The sequence below is a fragment of the Numida meleagris genome, chromosome 11 (genome assembly GCF_002078875.1).
Source record: "Numida meleagris isolate 19003 breed g44 Domestic line chromosome 11, NumMel1.0, whole genome shotgun sequence".
Classification (NCBI taxonomy): Eukaryota; Metazoa; Chordata; class Aves; order Galliformes; family Numididae; genus Numida; species Numida meleagris.
In genome coordinates this window covers 12098833-12118502 of record NC_034419.1, presented here as the reverse complement: position 1 = coordinate 12118502, position 19670 = coordinate 12098833, and the positions used below count along the sequence as shown (strand labels likewise).

The window sequence follows — 19670 nt, the reverse complement described above, 5'->3', positions numbered from 1 at the left end:
AAATTCCACAGACAAACATAATCGGGCCCTTGCTGGTATTTTCGAAGTGTGAAACATCCAGAGCTACCACTTCTGTAGCAGGGAGGTTTATGCACAGGAGTTAAATTATCTCTCCAAGGGAAGATGTAAACAGCCAGGAGAAATGCGGTGACTGAGTACAGCAGTAATACCCGCCCTAGAAGGCTCAAAGCAAAAGGCTTTCCCCAAGCCAATGTGGTGTGTTAATGCACAGCAGCTTCAGCATCAAGGCTGATTATTCTTCTAGTTGAAGCGTATCATTATTCTTATGAAAACAAAGCTGCAGTAGAGTTAGCTTTGGTTGTGAGTGACATGCCTTCCTCTTGGAGGAGGCCACCATAAACATAATGCTATTCTCACACCTGAACAGAGCTCTATTTCGAGGATGTAAGTGGTACTGTGCTAAAAGTTGTATATCTTGTTCTCTGGACTTCCATTTCCCTGTAGGTGGCCATTTAATTCTGCTGTAAAGAGTACAATGAATTCCACACTGCACTGCTTGGATCCTGCAATTATAGCTACAGTAGAAATGTCACGGCCAGAGACACGGGCAAGATTGTGCCGCATAAAGGCGAAGCTGCAAATGCATTACTGTTAGTAAAGGAAGCTGACAGAGGGCCCAATGTTCTCTTAACTTGCATATCCAGAGGCCTAAATGCTTACCTGAGCTGTCTGTCAAACACCAAGTATTTTTAGTGTGATCCATTAAGCTTTGTATGCCTCACATTGTATGTGAGGAAAATTGAGAAGATGATGCTGAGCTTCAAAGGATGATGATACCAACTGTGGTCAAGGACTTTTCTACCCAAAGTTAGGCTAAAATGGTGCTAATCCCTTGCTACCCAAAGCTGCAAAAAGATGCATTCACTAAGCAGCCAGACCCTCCTTCAGACCGACTCATAAAACCTGTGCCAAGTAATTCACAGGCTGCCACCAAGCTGTCAGTCAAGAGGGGCACACAATGGATCCTGTTGCTCCAAATGCCGTGGAAAGGGGAAACATATGTTTTAGTGAGAAAAGACAATCAAACAAAGAAGTGGGTGGCTGGGGAGCTGCAGCCACGCAGCAGCAAGGATCCAAGCCATGCATGCAGCCTGGGGAAACAAGCTCAGGGGCCGTGCCCCCGTCTAACGGTTGGGTAACAGCTTTGTGTTCAATAAGCTGATACGGTTTTCTGAGTAGCGAAGCCAGCTCTAAGCAAGGTTGGAAGTGAGGGTACAAAACTGAAGATACCAAGCAAAATGTCTACTTCATGCTGAATTATTAGCGAAGGTTTGTATCAAGTTATCCTATTGCTGTAGCTGCTGCATAATAAGACGGCCCCCAAGGACGCTCAAGCCAGCAACCTGAACGTGACCTCGAAGCTGAAGAGCTGCCTTTGTGTTTCTGTATCAAGGCTGTGAGAGTGGAAAGGCAATGTAACTCCTCTGGTAAATAGCTGTTTGAAAAAGGAGAGGTGTGATGGACATTGGAAAGACGTTGGAATGAGTGTATTTGAGGCTCTGTTGTTTGTCAGGATATCAGTCTGTACACAAAAGGACAGTTATGTGCCCCATTTGTGTTAGCATCCTGGGCTAATGCAGGCCTCCAGTTAGTGCTGCAGTAACATGACTGTGTATGGGACTGTGCATGGTTTTTACTGCTCTATTCAGCTGCAGTTGTCAGGCTCTCAACATTTCTTTGTTTCCACCTGTCTGTTGTAGTACAGGTCTTTTTCTAGGAATGACTAACACAAGATGCATCAAATTGGAGCAGGCATGGGAAGAGGATCCCAACTCATCCTCCAGTGTCAGAGGTAGCTGAAGTTGTCAGAGTAATGGTCCCTCATTACTGATGTGTAATGCCTTGGCATTACCTAGAGAATCCCACAACAGGGTCAAGATGGGTGAGGATATACAAGAGATGATGATTTTGAAAGAGCATTTGCAGGAGCTTATATAAGAGATCAGGCACTCCAAAGACTCTTGCATGAGATTATTATAGCAAAATTGATTTGAAGAGTAAGAAGCTGGATTTGATGACACAAGATGCCCTTTCTAATCCCTTGTTCCTATGACTAGCAGTCAGCAGAGCTGGGGACTGTGCTGTGTTACTCAGTGACATCAGAGAGGTGCTCCACTTCATGATTGTTTTTTGTAAAATGATGCTGACCTCCTTTGGAGAGTGCTTTGTCAGTCAGGAATGAAAAGTGCAACGTGAAAGGAAGGCATTAGTATTATCTGGAAATGAACTTTATTGAAAAAAAGTATGTAATGAATCAAACACTGCTCTGATATATATTTCTAAAGTAGTTGCATGCAACAATTTTCTCCTCTTCCTGTAGCATAGGCTATAATAGGAGCTGAAATGTGCTGTGTGTGGATTTAACACCGAACATTTCCTTTTGCCTTTTGCTGTCAGTGTTTCCTGATGGAACACACTAATGAGCACCCAACTCATTAGCAATAAACAGCCTTACATTTTGTCTTACTAACACACATCAAAGGTACTATTATATTTAACCAGTACGTTTGCTATTTCTCAGGTAACAACGTGTCTGAAAAACATCCTGTGACATAAGGAAGACCTCATTCTCCAGTTCTCGGCAGCCCTGGAGTTGCAGCTGAACGATTTTATTATGGTCTACAAATAGGGGATTCTTCCGTGAAAAATTTTATTGGACCTTTGGATATCATCAAGGACGAATTTCAGCTAAGACAACTAACAGCGCTGATTCAAAGTACTGCTCTGAGTAGTAAGTCATATTTTTCTGAATTGTGTACTTGGGAACAAATCTTTTAAAATTGTCCCTTGGTCTAAATTGAAATAAAGTGCTAGCATAACTGGATAGCTGCTGTGTTTAGATACATTACAGAGTGTTTACTCTGTGTTGTGCTTTTTGAGATTCAGTTATTGTACGTGGGCTATTGTATCAAAGAAAAATTAGCTCTTTTAGCAGTATGACATTTCATAAAAAACAAGGCTTTGTTGTAGACTAGACAAGATAAACTTGGAGAGGTACTGTTCTGCCAGATAAGATAGCAGAACAAGAAATTTGTAGCCCTTCTTAAGATCTTTCCTTTGTCTGTTGTTTGTAATACATTGTCACAAAGGTTTTGGAGCTTAAGGCAATACAAAACACTTCTGCAAATCAATGAATATGTAAAGCTGCTAATGTGATAGTCATCGCATTAGGGTTAGACTGGCATGAAAGTCCTACTTGCAGCAACAGACAACGTGAGCAGAAGCCACTCGTGTGGAACGCTCCCTCAGCAAGAAATGCTGCGTTCAGAGCCCTGCAAAGGAACGTGCCGTGGGTTAGTTGTTGATTGCTAACACATAATGAAGAGAAGTCAACAGATGGAAGGGAGAAGAAATGAGTCTGCAAGACATGCACGAAAAGAGCACCCATCATCTTACTCTTGAATTGTGGAGATGCTACAGCCAAATCTTCTGTGTCCCTTGTGCGTGCCAAGTCCTTCCATAAGAGCCACCCAGAAGGGATGTAAGGTGCAGGGTTTACTTGAGCACTGGGGGATTTTAGGGTCAGGTCCAAGCCAGAGTCAGGCAGTGCCTTGCGTGCCTGGCAGCACAGTGTGCTCACTGTTCCAAATGTTCCAAAATAGTCTGTCCTGCAGGGTCACGCTTTGACCTGAGAAAATACACAACGGACAAACATGTATGCAGCACAGTTCTCCCTAAGTTTTTCCCTACATTTCTCTGCACTATACAGTGCAGAGGAGTTCAGTGCATTGGTTTGAAGTATTTCTGCTAGTCAAGTGTAAATAGAAACACTAGAGGAAAATCACCAACTTTAATTCCAGATTCTACTGCATTGCTGTTAAAATATTGCTCCTGAAAAGCAGGTTTGATTTCAAAGATTTCCCATGATGGGATGTGTCAGCCCATGTCTTCCATTAGCCCTCTGAAAAACTGTAGCTATTGTAAGGCAATATCTCTTTCCAGGTAGAGTAAATGAAAAGGCCATTTTGATGGTTTCTGCACTTTTTGGACCCTGAACAAGGGCTGAATAAACAGGAAATGAAGGTCAGGGAGCAAGAAGTGACGGAGGAGAAAAGGTGAGCAGACAGGCTGGCAGATGGGCCAATATGAATGGTTGCCCTTTTGCACTTTAAATATTTAAAGTGTCTGTGATTCTGCGAAGAAAGAAAACAAAGGTTGCTCTAGTGGGAAAATGCTAAATGGAAAACCTGAGCATCCATTACATTTCCAAACCGTAGTGGCTTCCAATTAAGTATGGAATGTTCTGTATTAATGCCGTAGCCCATGATGAGCGGGCGCTGTGCCAACCATTTTGCACGGGGGCTGCTGAGCAGATGAGTACTGAGCTGTATGGAACATTTCATTTGTGTAAATGAGGAGGCCGTTATCACAGCACTGAAGGTCCTGTTTTTAAAAAAAGCCTCCTGTGGCATTATGCACAAAACAACCTATTTATGCAGCATGAAAATATTTATGTGCTGAGCTCCAGCTTTAAAAGGGAATTTGCAATAGATGAGGGACAGGAGAAAGGATTGGAGTGAGAGATAAGAAGAGATTAGAAAAGGCAGATCATGAAGTACATGACATCCTGCAGCAGTATGTAGAGTAACTCCCCTACCCTTTTTTAAGACCTGAGCTTTAGGGATGGGGTCTGGATCATTCATATCTTTCCTATAGACTTATTTTTCTTCACACAGGGTGTTCTGTACAATGGTACAGTTGCTGAAAGTGCAAGGATACCCTGTGCTGAAGGCATTGCTGGTCTTTGTAAGCTAAGCTTTTTGTTTCCAGCCTTAATCACTGTACTTGTACTGGGACTTGGGTCGTGTCCAGCATGCAGCATGCCCAGGGCTTGCCTTTAACTGGATGATGCTGTAAGGTACTGAGCTCCTCCACTGAGAAGAGAAAACACAGGAAAAATCAGAAAGGTGAAGAGCAGCTTGCTGTGCAGGGCTTAGGTGGACATGGTGCAAATGGAGCAGTCCCAGCACTGTGGCTTCCTAACACAGGGCAGAGCTGATTGTGCTTGCTGTTAATGGCTTGGGACCATGTTCCTATCTTTATACACAGGCAAATTTCCCAGTTTTTTTCCATTAGTAAAAGTTTACTTTGTTGAAGTGAGCAGTTCCTCCAAGGGGATGCAGTGACTATGCCTGCGTGCCTCTGTTTTCATTAGCAGAATAGCTGTGTTTCAGCTGCGTTGCTCTTCATTGACTTTGTAGGAACAGGCTGGGAGAAAGATGTGGCTCCAGCTGCCCTCTTAGCCCTGCCTGCTTTGAAACAGAAATTGCAGAAAAGCTGTCTCTTGCACCATTAGTCCTGTAAGCAGGAGCACAGCCAGGTTACTGGGAGCATGCAGAGGAGCCTGTCAGGGAGCACCGACCCATTGGGGACACTGTTGGTCCATGGACTTGGGCCCTGCCACACCAGGCAGCCCTGGCGTACAGTGCCATCTGAAAGCCACCTGGCACCATCTGCTCACACAGAGATTTTTGGGGCTGGGCAAAAACATTAGGAATCAGCTCCGAAGGCTTTGGCATAGCAGGAGCCTGGGCCTGTGTTGTGCTATGCAAGGTCACAATACCTTTCTTCTGCCCCTCTGCTCCTGGTTTTCCAAGAATGCTCATCTAGACCACAGTTACAGTTCTTTGTGCAGCTTAGGTGGCTACTTGTCCTGTGGCGAATCTGCTTGCACTAAGGCAGTCAGGTAGTATTCTAGTGCTTCCAGTGAGAACAGGAGGAGGATTTTTTTTTTAATTATCTTTCAGCAATTCAGCATCATTATCCCTCCAGATTTAGGAGAATCCTTCCCAGCATCAGCCTCCAGCCCTTCACGTGGGGTCAGTTGCTCCTGAGATGGCTCAAAGGCGCTCACATGCTGATGGACCAAGGGACCAGGAGTGTGCCATGTCCTCTTCTTGAAGTCTTTGTGCAGTGCTTCAGAAATCAGCACCGTGCTGCTTGTAACCCCTCAGAAACACACACATCCCTCCCCCATGTGTCAAGCTCTCATTTGATCAGTAGCTCAGATAGCACAGTGCTTAGTTTTTAATTAATGTTTCAAAAAGGGAAAAATTGAGAGTTTGGTCTCTGTAGCCTGAGTTGGCTGCTGACACACAAAGATGTCTGAGACGGAGGCTCCTGGCTGGAATCGGGGGGGAGCTGAGGTCAGCTCCTGCCTTGTGACAGCACCCTGAAAGGCATCTGGGGACTAAGCACCGCCTGAAATAAATTTTTAAAAAGTCATGCATGGTCTGTGAAGCAATAAAAATCAGTGCTCCACTACCACCAGAGCTAAAGGAAAACTTTTAATTCTAACTACTCAGACTGACAGCCATGAAAGTACCTAATTCACTTCTATCTCAGCTCTCTATGTCCTCCTGTCGACTCCTCATCTTTAGCTGTCACTGTGGTCCTGCTCCTGTGTCTAGTCCCAAACGTACAGGCCAGCAGTGTGGGGAAGGAGAAAATGCTGCTGCTGCTCATGTAAGTTGTCCTGAGTGTTGGCAGAGCTGTGAGTTTCAGAACAGAGTGATGTATTTCAGCTGTTGTGAAATTCCTGAATAATCAGCTCATCAAAAAATATCATGCAGAGTTCCCTTGTAGCCTGCTCCAACCTGCCACCTCTCCTGCCAATAGCTCTGTAGGGTGACCACTGCCTGGCACAGCCCATTAACAGAGGTCTGCACAATTGCTCATGAATAGAGCTGGCTGGAAAATGCAATTTTTCTTCTTGTGGGGAAAAAAAAAAAAGAGATTATTAGGACAAGAGTCTTTCTAGCTTTGCATTTCAGGATGAAGATTTCCTCCACTGTTCCCTCCAGCACCCTACTCCCCACCCCACTTTTTTGGAAGGCAACTCCAGGAAAATAAGAATCGCATTTCAAGTGGCCATGTGACTGCTGTTTGCCCTACTGATGAGCTCCTGTTGGCCCCAAGGGTGGGAGTCTTACTGCAGGACATGCGCCTTCTCAAGGTGGTGCTCCTGGGTGATGTGTCCTAGGAACTGCATTTTTTACTACTGCTACTCAGTCTCCTGTCTGAAGAGCTGTCGAGCAGCTACAAAACCACCAAATAGGAGCTAATGGCCTTAAGTTGCACCAGGAGAGGTTCATGCTGAATACTGAGTAAAATTTCTTCTCAGAAAGAGGGGTGAGGTATTGGAACAGGCTCACCAGTTTGGTGCGGAGTCACCATCCCTGGAGGTGTTCAAGGAACATGGAAGCATCGTAACATGTGAGTTGATATGGGTCGGTGGGGATGGCACGATGGTTGGAGGGGATGATGTTAGAGGTCTTTTCCAACCTTAATGATTCTATGACTCTATCCCCCATAGATTCTATGACTCTAATCCCTCTATACCTACCTGAAAGGGCAGGTATTGGAAGGGTTGACCTGTCCTGCCCACAGCTGTTCCTCAGCATGTGGCCTACTGCATGTGCTCTGGGGGGATGGCCCAGACAGGGCCCCTGCGTCCTCATCAGTGCAAAATTGTGGTCCCCTGCTTTTAGTCACACCATGTGAGATACACACGTGGTACACACAAACAAGAGCATGCTTGAAACTCAAGCTTCTTAGGTAAGTAAATATGTTAAAATAGCAAACAAGCCATTGAAAAGCAACAGAAAGTCACCAGTCGCAAAATGGAAGCTGCTCCTCTGTTCTCCACCACGGCAGCGCCGATCCCCACTGCAGAGGAGGATTTACTAAGAACAGACAACCTTCATTTCAGGTATTCTGTCTTTTGTCCTCATATCACAACATTAACATTATCCCCACATAATTTTGTGTATTTAATTTTACAATAGACTGTGCCAGTGAGCACTGCCTGTAAATATTTGATCACTGCCATTCCTCTAGGATTATCTTATCAAGAGTAAAGATATTAAAATAGAAATCTTGTCATGTTACTGCCTTTATACTTCCAGCCTGAGAGTTGATTGACAGAAAATGAACTGCCTGAACTAGCTCTAAAGTGTCTTTTCACTGAGAGCTTCAATGCCAGAGGCTATAGAAAAAAAGGTAGCTAGTCATCAGAAACTAATGCCTTGCTGTAGTTATGGAGCTTTTGTACTGAAGATTAAAAATGTGAATCTACTAGGGGTATTTTTACAAGTGTAAAATGGTGGTGGTCTTTTTTGTATCTTTTTGCCATCTCTAATGAGCCTTAAGAAGAGCCTTCCCTTTCCTCCCTGTAGTTGAATATTCGATGCAGCCCAACCGCAGCTCTCAGACATGGGCTGATATTTTGCAAGAGTAAGCTCTTGACTTATCTAACCTACAAAATTTCTTTTTCATGATAAAATGGATTGCAAGCCAGGACTGAATGTTCCTGCCTAGCTTGGAATATCAAACCACAATAGACAAGTCCAGTTTTCTGTTTATGGCCAGTTAAAACACACCAGTAATGCTGTTTTAATGTTCCAAAATTACTCTGAAATTGTCATGTGTCTGAAGAGCACCATGCTGTAAATACATCGCCATTCCCTGAGGGCTCAGCCAGCCCCTGCTCCAGCACAAATCAATGAGAGTTTTGCTGGGGTAAGGACCTGAGCACAATTCAGGAAAGTGCCTAAGCACGAGTAAACTTTAATCACAAGCTCTTGCTTCTTAGAAATCAATAAAGACTTAAGCAGGGGCTTAAGTGCTCTTTTCTGGGGGGGGGAGGGGCCAAGAATTCCCAGCATCTGGAATAAATCTGGCTCTGTCTCATCATGATCCTAGAGGGCAGGAGGGGGTGGTTGGTTCACAGATCTGTCCCATTGCAATGATAAACTGTAGCTGCTGCCATTAAATCATCCCAGCCCTTCATGATGGGAACAAAGTGTGAGTATGGGATGACCACAGTTGGAAGGACTGGAGGAGGGAGTGCAGCCTTGAGCACTGTGCTTTGGCCAGATCATTGCTCCCATTTTTTTCTCTAACATGAGCAACAACTGTATGAAATGAAAATAATTGGATGCTAAGCAGCCTATTACCACGCTGACATGAGAGGGATTTACATGGGTGACTCCCATTAGCAGTAATGTGTGGTCCCCTCCACGCTTTCACTGGGCTCTAGATGCAGAAAAGATTGTCCTAACATTTCACTTATGGGAAAGGTCAAGAGCTGTGGTTTTGTTCAGTGCGCTCGATATATTCAATTAAAATATACTGGCATGTTCATCAGCTATTAACTGTCTTTGCAATAGCTGTAATTAAACAGATGCTTAGGTGTGAAAGGAAATCCTTCAAGATGAGCTCTGACACAGAGGCTGAGGGGAGCAGGAACTTCCCGGGTCTCTGTTGTTGGTTTCTTCACATCTGTTGACTCAGCCAACAGGACTTTTCCTTTCCTTGCTGCTGGGTGAAGGGGTGTTGTGCCCCTGACAGCCACCAGTTCCCTGCAGGGAAGATGTGAGAGCAGAGAACGAGGGGCCCCTTCCCAGGGAGGGATAGGAGGGTGGTATACAGGGTCTGGCATCCCTGGGTGGGGGGCAGCCAGGCACTGTTCGCAACCACACAACTTACATGCAGAAGTACTTCTTGCTTACCATGGATAAGAGAGCAGGAGAGAGAAGTCTGCTTCAGCATTTTTAGCAAACTCAGAGGTTTCAGAGAGTTTAGCAGCCGGTGGCCTCCGATTCAATGGGCTGTAGGGAGTTAAAAGCCACACACCCTGCTTTGAAATCTTTCTCCAAAGAGGCTGAAATGAAGAAAAGCTAGTGCAGAGTAGAGGAGTGAACTGAAGGAAGCAAAAAGTAATTACTTGAGCCAACTGCTCTAATTATATAGACACAGCAGAGCAATGTGATAGTAATCATTGGCACTCTTAAGATGGATGGGGGGGAAATAGAGACATAGTAGAAAATAACACAGAATGAGGAATTAGTATTCCTCAGAAAAGAAGCATAGCAAGAACAACTGTGAGGAGTCTCATTGCAGTTGAGGACAAGAAGGAGCTGAGCCCAGTGTGATGTCAACACCATACCTGCTCTTCACCAGGGACCCCTCAGGACCAAGTAAGCAGGGGGTAAGTGTGTGTAACGGAGGAAGGGAGGGAAGGAAAACAGGCAGGCAAGAAAGAGGGTGGGTAGGAGGAGGAAGGGAAAGAAGAGGGGGAGGGGCTGAGGCAGGGAAGGAAGGGAGGGGGGGAGGAAGGGAGGGTCCTTTGTCCACAACAGAAGATTCTGTTAAATGTGAGCCTACCTCATGCAGCTGCTGGGTGGAACCAAGATTGTGAGAAAACCTCCAGTACATCTCTGAAATTGAAGTGCTATGCAAAGGGCTTGTGGTCACATTCAGGAAGACTGAAGTATCCCTTTGGTGCATCAGTTTTTCAAGCATGTTTCACAAGCTTGACCTCTGTATGAAAAGGAGAGAGACGTGAGAGTTAAGTGACAGTTCATTCACAGGAGACCAAGGCTGTGTAAGAGCCTGGGAGACTCTTGTTTCCCGTTTTTGTGCAGTGACAGATGTTTTACCGGCAGCTCTGCTGTCCCTGGGAACATCTGTGCAATGGGGAACCAGCAGCATTTGCACACTGAAGTTTCTCCTTGTGCTCACTGGCAGAATAAAGGGGAAAACTGAGAAGAGCCAAGCCCACAAGTGGCTCTAAGCAGCAGCGCTTCCAGCCCACTTCTCCAGCTCTAGCTTCCTATTCAGCCTGGCTCTGCGACTGTTCCAGCAGCGTGTGGACAGTACTGTGCTTGGCTGTTGTTATTTCTCACTCAGTTATGTCCTGCTCTTACAGCACTACAGAGAACAGATGTGTAGGTTTACCTTGGGACAGATACATTATGTATACAGCATTAACTTCACACCCATCCAGTCCTCATTTTAATTACCCAGACAGTGGGGGACCAGGGGAGTTTTCTGGCAGAACTGTTGGGTTCATTAGCAATTCCCCAGACCTCGACTGGCTGCAAACAGCCTCACCCATGTAGCACGAGCCTTCCAGTAATCACCTAGAGAAAGTCCAAAGGCTGGTACACGCCTATGGGCTTGTACAGGCTCCTTGCACCAGCCTGAGTCACACCACGAATGAGTGCTTTGGCAGAAAGCCTCAGCATGGCACAAAATGTGGCCCACAGGATGCTGGAAGACAAGTTGGGCTCAAAGCATGGCAGTAGTTTGTCTGATCTCTGACCCCTGCCAGGGGAACAGAAGTGTGACAGGTCCCTGTAGGCTGCAGCACTGTTAATAAAAGCTTTTAGCTACACTCAGGGGAGGGGGCTGATCTCACCATCTCTCAGGTTTTAATAGGTGGCAAAGCATACCTACAGCATTTGGTTTTGTCACTCATGTGACACATCTCCTCTTTGAACTGACACAAGCAATGCCCTTATGTTTTGTTAGCTCCAGAGGAACTCACAGCTTCATTCTCAGATGCTGAAAATTCCTCCAAATTCTAAGAGAGCTAAATCGGAGTAAAATACAATAAAGTAGGTAGAACTGATCTGAGCAAGTAGCATTTCCTTCATCAAGCCTGCTGCATCAAAGCTGGGTGAGGAGATGCTTCCTACATTTGTGCCATTCCCAAGAGGAGCAGAAGGGGAGGGCATTGGCCCACTTCCCCCTTTGCAACCTTCCAGGTGGCAGCTGGCTCCACTGGCCCCGTCCTGAAGCCACCTCTCGTTATCCCAGCCGCCCATCTCCCTGCTCACTGTGCAGCTGCACAGCTCTGCTTCCAGCCCAGGGGACAAGTCATCAATATTCATACGTCAGGTGAAATTAAAATTGTCCCTGTGAGTTATTCTGTGACACAAGCTAGCACTGGCTATATTAAAGCCTATTAATTAGTATTTAACTAATTCTTTTCCTAGTCCATAAACATGGAATGCTACTGTAGAGCACAGAGGCAATTATTTTCTGAGGTGCTTCAAGATATTATAACTTTCCAAGTTATTAAAGCTGCATATTTGTTAGAAACAGCATGACAACTCTGTCACTGTTAGAGCCACTCCACCAGGACTAGAAAAATCCTGACTAGACTGCAGTAGGTCAACAATTTGCAAGAAATATCAGCTGAATCAGGAACCTGAGGTTTCATATCACTGGAACATTACTTATTATGTGCACAAAGAGCCCTACCTCAGCAGAACACCACGCATTACTTAGCAAGGGCCAGCATGGCATGCCTCATGTTTCACTAACTTCCACCCTTTCAAGCTTAATTCTTTGCTTAGTTATTTATCATCTGCTTTCTGAACCGGGAAGGAAGGGCATGCAGTGGGATAGGTAGCAGAAGAGCTTTGCGTTGGCAGTGAGGAAAACCAGCTTCCTGCAAACATGTTTTCATTGCTTACCCCTTACTTCGACATGATGCAGCGAGTACGAAGGCACGTCTCCATTGGTTTCTTCTTACTCTTCCATCCAGCAGTGCTCCACAGCTGTGAGCTACTCCTGTGGCTGGTGTGTTGGTGTGCAGAGGTGGTGAGCTGCCAGGGCTGCCTTTTTCCTGCAGGATCCAGCACAGCTACGTCCACACATTGTATAAATACATCCATCCAGGGCTTTCCTCTTCACCACCACTGCCAATGGAGAAGGAAATACATCTCAGATTGGTTGAAACATAACCCTAAGCAAGTCTCAAGGAGAAGTAATAAAATGCATAATTACTTGCATGTCTCAGAACCTGTGGAGGACTTCTGATGAAGGCTCCTTCCTTTCTGCTCTCCAGGTCACCACACCTGGAAGGGGCAGCCATGCTTTTTGTCTCCACCCCTATGTGGGTAGATGACATTTATTCCAAGAGTGACTTTCTCAGTGGCCTTAGGAGACCTGGGAGGCTAAGCTCCCACACAAGAGCCCTGGTGGCCTTTTGGAAAATTCAGCTCTTTGTTTTCCTGCTAAAGTGGAACAGGGGAACAGAGAAGAAGAACAACAACAACAACAACAAAAAACCAACCCAACAATATCCCTTTACTGAAGTTGTCATGCAATGAGTCATTTGCTGTCTGATGGGAGATGGGCCAGCGTCCCTCTCCGCGCTGCAGTGATTTGACTAATTACTTCTCTCTGCTCCAGCAGAAAAGCAGCCTCCTCCAGCCTCTCTGCTGTCTGGGTCCTGTCTGTCAGCAGCAGAGAAGCAGGCATCCTTCTGTTTGGGGCTGTGGCATTTTGCCTGCTCCTTACCGCTGCTGACAGGCAGGACCCAAAACCAAGTGCTCAGTGAAAAGCTGGATCCTGAGAAGCTGGGCTGGGCAGAATAGGGCTCCAGGGCTGACACTCAGCTGGTCGGATCTTCTCAGCAGAAGATGGTTGTGGCTGCCCATTTTTCTCCCCTAGAATTTGAGTACTGATCCTGTTTGGTAACAATCAGAGGGCAAAGACAGTGCAGGTACATGTGGGGCTAGCCCCCAGCTCTTGCAAAATGCAGTGTTCCCCTCCAAGCTCCAAGGAGTTCCCCTCCTAAACAGGGCAAAGGACTCTTTCTTTAATTAACAGGAACTGTTAATTAGAGGTGAGTATTATTAAAGTAAATTAGAAGAAAAAGGGAGCTGTGTATGTAGTCTGATTACATTTTTTACACTAGTTTAAAATCACTACTGTGATTTTTAATTATAGTGGATCAAAGAAAATAACCACATTAATCCAGTGTAATCACGTGCAAGCTGATTTGATAACAACATTGTATTTAATTGGCAGTAAGCTCAGGCAACGTTAAATGCAAATGAAAAGCACTGACACATTCTGAAGACTAATTAATGTGACAGGCTGGTAGCAAATGCATTGTTTATTACTACTAATTTCCAGTAGCTGTTCAACACCATTTTGTTACCATGATCCCTTGTGCTGTGTCCATCACTGCATGATATTTAAAAAGAAAACTGAACATGATTTGTTTTAAGGAGGAACAAAGGAGTTCAAAGATAATTAAATTACACATTTCAAATACCAAGCTGAAGACAAAGAGCTTTAAAAGATGGGATTTTTCACATCGCAACTGTGAGTCCCCGTGATACGTGCACATAGCTCACGTTAATGCACTGTATCAGTGATGGCAGACACTTTTTTTCCTGCACATTTTAATGTTGTTAACGAATGGTGATTTTTTCAGGTTCTGACACAACTCTCAGTGAGGTAAACACAGAGATTACCCTCAGGACCCTGCCAAAGCCCAATAAGTCATCGGAAGAATTTCCTCTGGCTCCAGTGGGCTCTCAATCATACCCTAAGCTTTTCAGATGAGGACCTGTTATCCTTTTTTTTATGCTCAGGAAGTGCCTAGCAGAAATGAAGAGCATTCATTCAGATAAAGTCTTTTAAACACACCGTCCTGAGAGTCTGCTGAAGCTCTCCTGTATGGCACGCGTTACGATTCTCCTGCTTGGCTGCGCTACCTTCTTCACTTGGTTCTGGACCTTAATGGCGCGTATTTGTCACACCTTGTTACAGCCTTGGTCAATAGAGTAATGGAATAATCAATCATCTATATTTTAGCGTGTGGCATAATAAATACAGTGCATAATAGTCATTCAGGTCTTCACCAAAGAAAAGTTGAACAATTACAGTGGTTGTCAATTGTAAACTGCCTATGATAAGTATGCAAACATTGACCCCAAGTGTTACACTGAGAACATGGAAATTAAAATCATCTATCTTACTTGATTCAGAGCCTCCCACATAGCAGGGTTGGTATTTAAGGAAAACCTTGGCTGGACTCAGATTGCTTCTTTCTGTTAGATTAAAATTAAATTAAGTCAAAATTTAGAAAATACTGGTTTAATTAAAGATACTTCACCAGCTCATAAATTATGCATTCTCCTTCCCGTTGCGAAGTGTGAGTTTGATGCTAGGTGTCAGCGCTGCGGAGGATTCCTAAAGGTTAGTTCCCATTTATGTGCTGCATAAAGCAGGCTTCTAGAAACGAGTGACTAATTATTGAAGTTACCAAATTGCTACCCTGGCCTGCTTAGCAAATGCGCTCCCCTGACTTCAGCAAAAGCAGTTTTCTCTGGTGGCTCAGTCCAAGTATGCAAAATGTGACCGGGGAAAGAGACCTTGGCCAAAAGCAGACATTGGCTTGGAATCAAGCATGACAAATATTAATAGATAATTATCCAGAAACTAATTATGAATTGTAAAAACTCCGGCTATCTTACACAGACCACTGCAAGGAAGAGTATCTATCTCTGTTTCATTGCACAGTGGCAAATGGAGAATCCTCCCAAAGTAGCTTTCCTCATCCTCTTACTCATGCACATCAACTAAAGACATTTTCATTTGAATGAAAGGAAACAATTTTAGTGGTGAAGGTGATCCCTCATTGAAAAAAAAAAAAAAAAAAGCTGCAGAAGATAGATAGAAAATAGAGCATCCATTATCCCCTAACACGGATACCTGCTGGATCAGCTGCTGTGTTGTAAAGCAGCTGCTACAGAGAGAAAGGAGCTCATTGGCACCTTGCTGCCGGGAGTGGCAGCGGTTCCAGTGGAGGTGCTCCCAGCACATCCTTCAAGGTGCAGTCTTCCCACAAAGGGTGGCTGTGGTTGCCTGAACCGGGGCTGAATCAACACCCAGCGCAGCCTGAAATGGCTGGAAAATCCACTTATGTGTGATCCTGGCCATTAGTGGGGTGCTGGGGGGCAGATCACAGCGCTGAGCCCTTTGGCCCACCTCATACCACATTTTAGAAAGCTTTGCAGAGCTACAGCAATCCCTCTGAGAGAATTAGGAGCCCCTGAGCTGATTATTCAGATAAAGGCACAGTGAGATAAGTTCTGGTATCATCAGAAAGGGTGCAAAACACTGTCACACGAGGGAGAGCCGGGCGGGATGTGAACTCTATTTAAGCAGTCCCCGGGTAAACCAGCTCGCAGCCGACTGTCAGCTCCCTTCGAGCAGCGCCTTTGATTGCAGCGCTCCGTGAAGGAGCACTTGTCACTTTTTATCGAAGGAGAGGGGAAGAAAGCAAGGCAGCCCGCTGCCGGGAGAGGAGATGCCACTCACTGTTCATCTCTGCTATAGACAGCTGCGGTGCCCCGGCTGCTGGTGATCAAGGAGCAAGAAAAAGAACTGCACAAGTCTGCAGTGAGCACAGAGTGGGGAGGGAAGGCCCCACATTCTGCTCAAATCCGGTACCGAAATGTCTGAGCCAGGGGATGCAAGGGCTGGGATAAAGGGCAGGTTCAGGGTGACCCAGAGCAAAGCTTTAAGTCCTCTTATAACAAAAGGGCCATAGACTGCTTGGCACTGTCTTGCTGGGGGCTGGTTGGCCTTTCCAGCATTGGGAGTGCTCATGGCAAGGGAGCAAAGCCACAGCACAGCCTGTCCCACACCTTTGCCTTCCCTTGGAATCAAGCTTGGAGCTGTTCAATGAAATCAGGCCTGGGGAGCTGGAGTTCCTTACTCATGGTATTGAAGTCTTGTGATCATATCTTTGCAAACCAGCCAGTGGAAGACAACAACACAGAGGCACATGAGCTCAGGTAATGAGAGAGCATCTTTACCTGCCTTTGTTTGTCAGGATCCTGCTTGTTCTAGATAACAATCAGCAAACAGAGAGCCATGCATGGAAGGCAAAGGCAGAGAAAGTCCAATTTCCCCTCAGCCACTGGTGCTTGTGCTAAGAGCTACTCTGGCACATTAAAAGAGACCAGAGATGATAGTGGTAACTGAAAAGATGGAGGGAGTGGCTCCACAGACATAGAAGAGACCAAAATGCAAGGCAGTGTCAGAGCATCCCCGTCACCACAAGGCAGAGCATTTCCCACCAGAGCTGGGAAAGCTGGTATTTAACAGCTGGGTCCTGCAGACAAACCGATGTGCTTCTGTGGTTTTGTTGCTTATAGCAAAGCAGAAAATATTTATACCTATTATTATTTTCCTAAATTCAGCTTAATTTTTGCCAGATGTGTCTGAAAAGCCTGTGCAGATTCCAGGAGGACTCTCTGGACACACTTCCCCACCGCACTTGGCAGCTCACCATGGCACACAGCCGCGGTGGCAGCGAGGCTGTGACACCGTCCCAGCTGCGCGGTTCTGAGGGTCGCACCCCTGCGCAGGAGCAGGAGTCACAAATGGTGCGTGTGTCCTGAAGCACTGATGGGTCAGGTCACCACAATCACTGACCCGCTCGCTTTAACGGCATCAGAATGAGATAAGCATAATGTGCTGCAGAGGGTGGCTAGGCGGAGATCTGATTTTTTGGTTGTTGCTAGTGGTCGTTAGTCTGCTAGACATCCTAATGCACATTGCATATGCTCATGCTGTACGTTCCTTTGAATATGAGCACAGGGGGTCAAGCAAAACTGCTAAACTGCTACCAATATCATCACCCTGTCTCAGGGCAGCACGTAGCCACCCAGACCCACAGCAGAGACCCATTGTGCTAAGGTATTACACAGCCCTTTGGCAGCGGATGGTACCAACGTCACCTTCTACACATGCAACCAAAGGGTGCAGGAGCAAGCACAGGACAGCCCTCCACGTGGAAGAAGAGGAAGGGAGCCACTCCAAGCCCTGAATATTGAGTTATCATCTGGACCTGGCTACATTTCCCTAAGACTCACTTCAGTTCATCCCACTGGTGGATAGGTGACATATGGAAGTCTTCACGCTCCTGGCTGCCTTGCCAGAGGTCACAGCCCTTTATTCTCCTCTGGTAAGGTGGGGGCTGGTCCTGGAAGCATCGTGGGCTCTTCCCATCGTATCTGCCTTGTGATTGCATTAGCTCCCCACTGTGCACTTATACAAAGGGGAACGGCTCCAGGAAGAAGCTGCCAGCTTCAAAACCACAGGATGTTTTCCTACAGTAAAAACCCCACTGCAGTCCAGGGCTGGATCATGCTGCAGGCGCTGATCCCACCAACATCCAGTTGTCCGTGGGATGCTCCCACCAGCGAGGAGGGGACCCTCTCATGTCCCAGGATGAACAGGCCCAGGCAAGGGGCACAGGCATCACGGGGAAAGTTCTGTGTATCTGTGGGGACGGCCCAGTGCCTGCCAGGGGACACATGGCCAGAGCCAGCCCTGCCCATGACACAGCTGCTGGGGAGCAGGGGGCTGTGCATCACCCATGGGACGCATCTGTATGCAGCTCCTCTGTTGAGTAAAGCAATGAAAATCCTTTTTCATTGTCTACCGAGGGTTGGGGGTTTTTTGTCCTTTTTGTTCCTTTTTGTTTTTAAGAGAGACTGCAGATCTTGCCTGTCCCAGGAAACACATTATAAAACTGCAATTTGCCTGTCTTGGCTCTCTCACCCTAGCATTGACCCTAAAGATGAACTCCCATGAATAAGTCTAATCCTGTTTTTCATGTTTCCCCAGGTAAATGAATATTTATGAATCTTTTCTCCAGAGCCAAAGCACGGCCCTTACAACCGGCCATGATAGTTCAATTTGTTTTCTTGCCAATTCTTCAAATTGTTTGTTGTTGTTGTTGCTGTTCTTTTTGAAACTTAGGAGAAAAAAAAATCTCATTCCTGGTCGGTTCTTATCAAAGCATGTGGGGTTTTTTGTTTTTTGTTTTTTGTTTTTTTTAACTCAGCTGGTGCTTGGAGGCTTTCCAATCGGCTTGAATGATTAATGTGGTGCCACTGACTTGTTTTGTGTTTGTATTGAAAAAAAAAAATAAAAAATGCACAATTCATGTTTTCCAAAGAGCCAGTTAGGTATCTCTGATTGACCATGCCATGTAAGTTTTAAATTCTTTGTGTGCTCAAAACGTATACAAAAAGGAAATGTTTCCACAGAGATGAATGGGACAGTCAAGGTTAGAGGCACAGGCTAAAAAAAATAGTGCCTCTCAGCAAGCTGTGTATTAGACTATAATCATGACAAAGCCAGGTCTTAATATCCTACATTCATTTAAGGGAGGAGATTTGTTCTTATGCCTATTATTTATTTAGCTTGCCTAAATTCAGTTTGAATAGCAAAACAGCTTTCCCAGTTTACCAAGTCAAGGTCATTCCCCTTAGAGAAAGATCAAGATCCTTTATAAGGGGGTGAAAAAAAAAGAAATGACTCTCGCACCAATTGATCTGCTGAACATCATTAGTGAAGGGTAAGAGATAATCTAAACATGCCCTGTGCTTCATTGACTCACATGGGTGCTTTTTGAGTGTGAAACAGAAGGAAGTTATGCAATTACCTTGAGAGAAAAAACATTCCTTTAGCAGTATTTGGAAATAAAATAGAGTTGAGAAGGGGGGAGGATACTGAACGGCTCTTATAAGCTGTGTGTTTGTGAGTCAATAAAGCAGTAAAGAAATGCAACTCTATTGATTTACATTATGTGCTACTTCCCAGGTGAGAGTTCAGCCTTTTATAATGTTTTTCATCCAATGTTTTCATATTTTCTATAGAAGTTTGATAGCACTTAATAGCATGTACTTATTTAGAAATAATAACTGTTTGTGTTTAAACTCATTACGCTAAGACATGCCTCTTGCTCAGAGGCTCCTTGCAGAAGTGTGCAGAAACTACCACCAGCAAGTTTAACTCTCTGTTATAAAGTCCCACAAAACCAATACCATTGTATTGATCGCTGTGATTTTCTCCTTAGGGGAAGGAAAAAAATCTCTTAGAAGTAGGAAATAATAATAATAAAAACCCTCTTTTTCCTGTCTCATTTGGTTGGACTAGGCTCTGAACACACTGATCCAGATGTAGATGGCCCTGTTGCATTGTAGGGTGGTTGGGATAGACGACTTTTAAAGGTCCCTTCCAACTCAAACGACTCCATG

The 19670-nt window shown here is 45.3% G+C and overlaps 1 protein-coding gene and 1 long non-coding RNA gene across 31 annotated transcripts in view; one reads left to right on the top strand and one right to left on the bottom strand.

Moving 5' to 3' along the window:
* Window positions 1-19670, bottom strand: part of LOC110404622 — a 227154-nt gene that overhangs the window by 4410 nt on the left and 203074 nt on the right. For 9 of the 19 annotated variants that reach the window (XR_002442359.1, XR_002442358.1, XR_002442367.1 and 6 more), the window contains 3 exons: window positions 12601-14660; window positions 12288-12512; window positions 7594-10344 (listed from right to left, as the gene is read on the bottom strand). This is a non-coding gene — a long non-coding RNA (uncharacterized LOC110404622). Of the gene's footprint in view, window positions 1-2994; window positions 3650-7593; window positions 10345-12287; window positions 12513-12600; window positions 14661-19670 lie in introns of those variants that run through there. The other 10 variants (XR_002442366.1, XR_002442364.1, XR_002442376.1 and 7 more) reach the window with 10 other exon arrangements.
* FHIT (fragile histidine triad) overlaps window positions 1-19670 on the top strand; it is a 542632-nt gene that overhangs the window by 516122 nt on the left and 6840 nt on the right. For 9 of the 12 annotated variants that reach the window (XR_002442357.1, XR_002442347.1, XR_002442355.1 and 6 more), the window contains 2 exons: window positions 2543-2752; window positions 3964-18585. The gene's annotated coding sequence lies outside the window, so the exon portion shown is untranslated. Of the gene's footprint in view, window positions 1-2542; window positions 2846-3963; window positions 18586-19670 lie in introns of those variants that run through there. The other 3 variants (XR_002442348.1, XR_002442349.1, XM_021409041.1) reach the window with 3 other exon arrangements.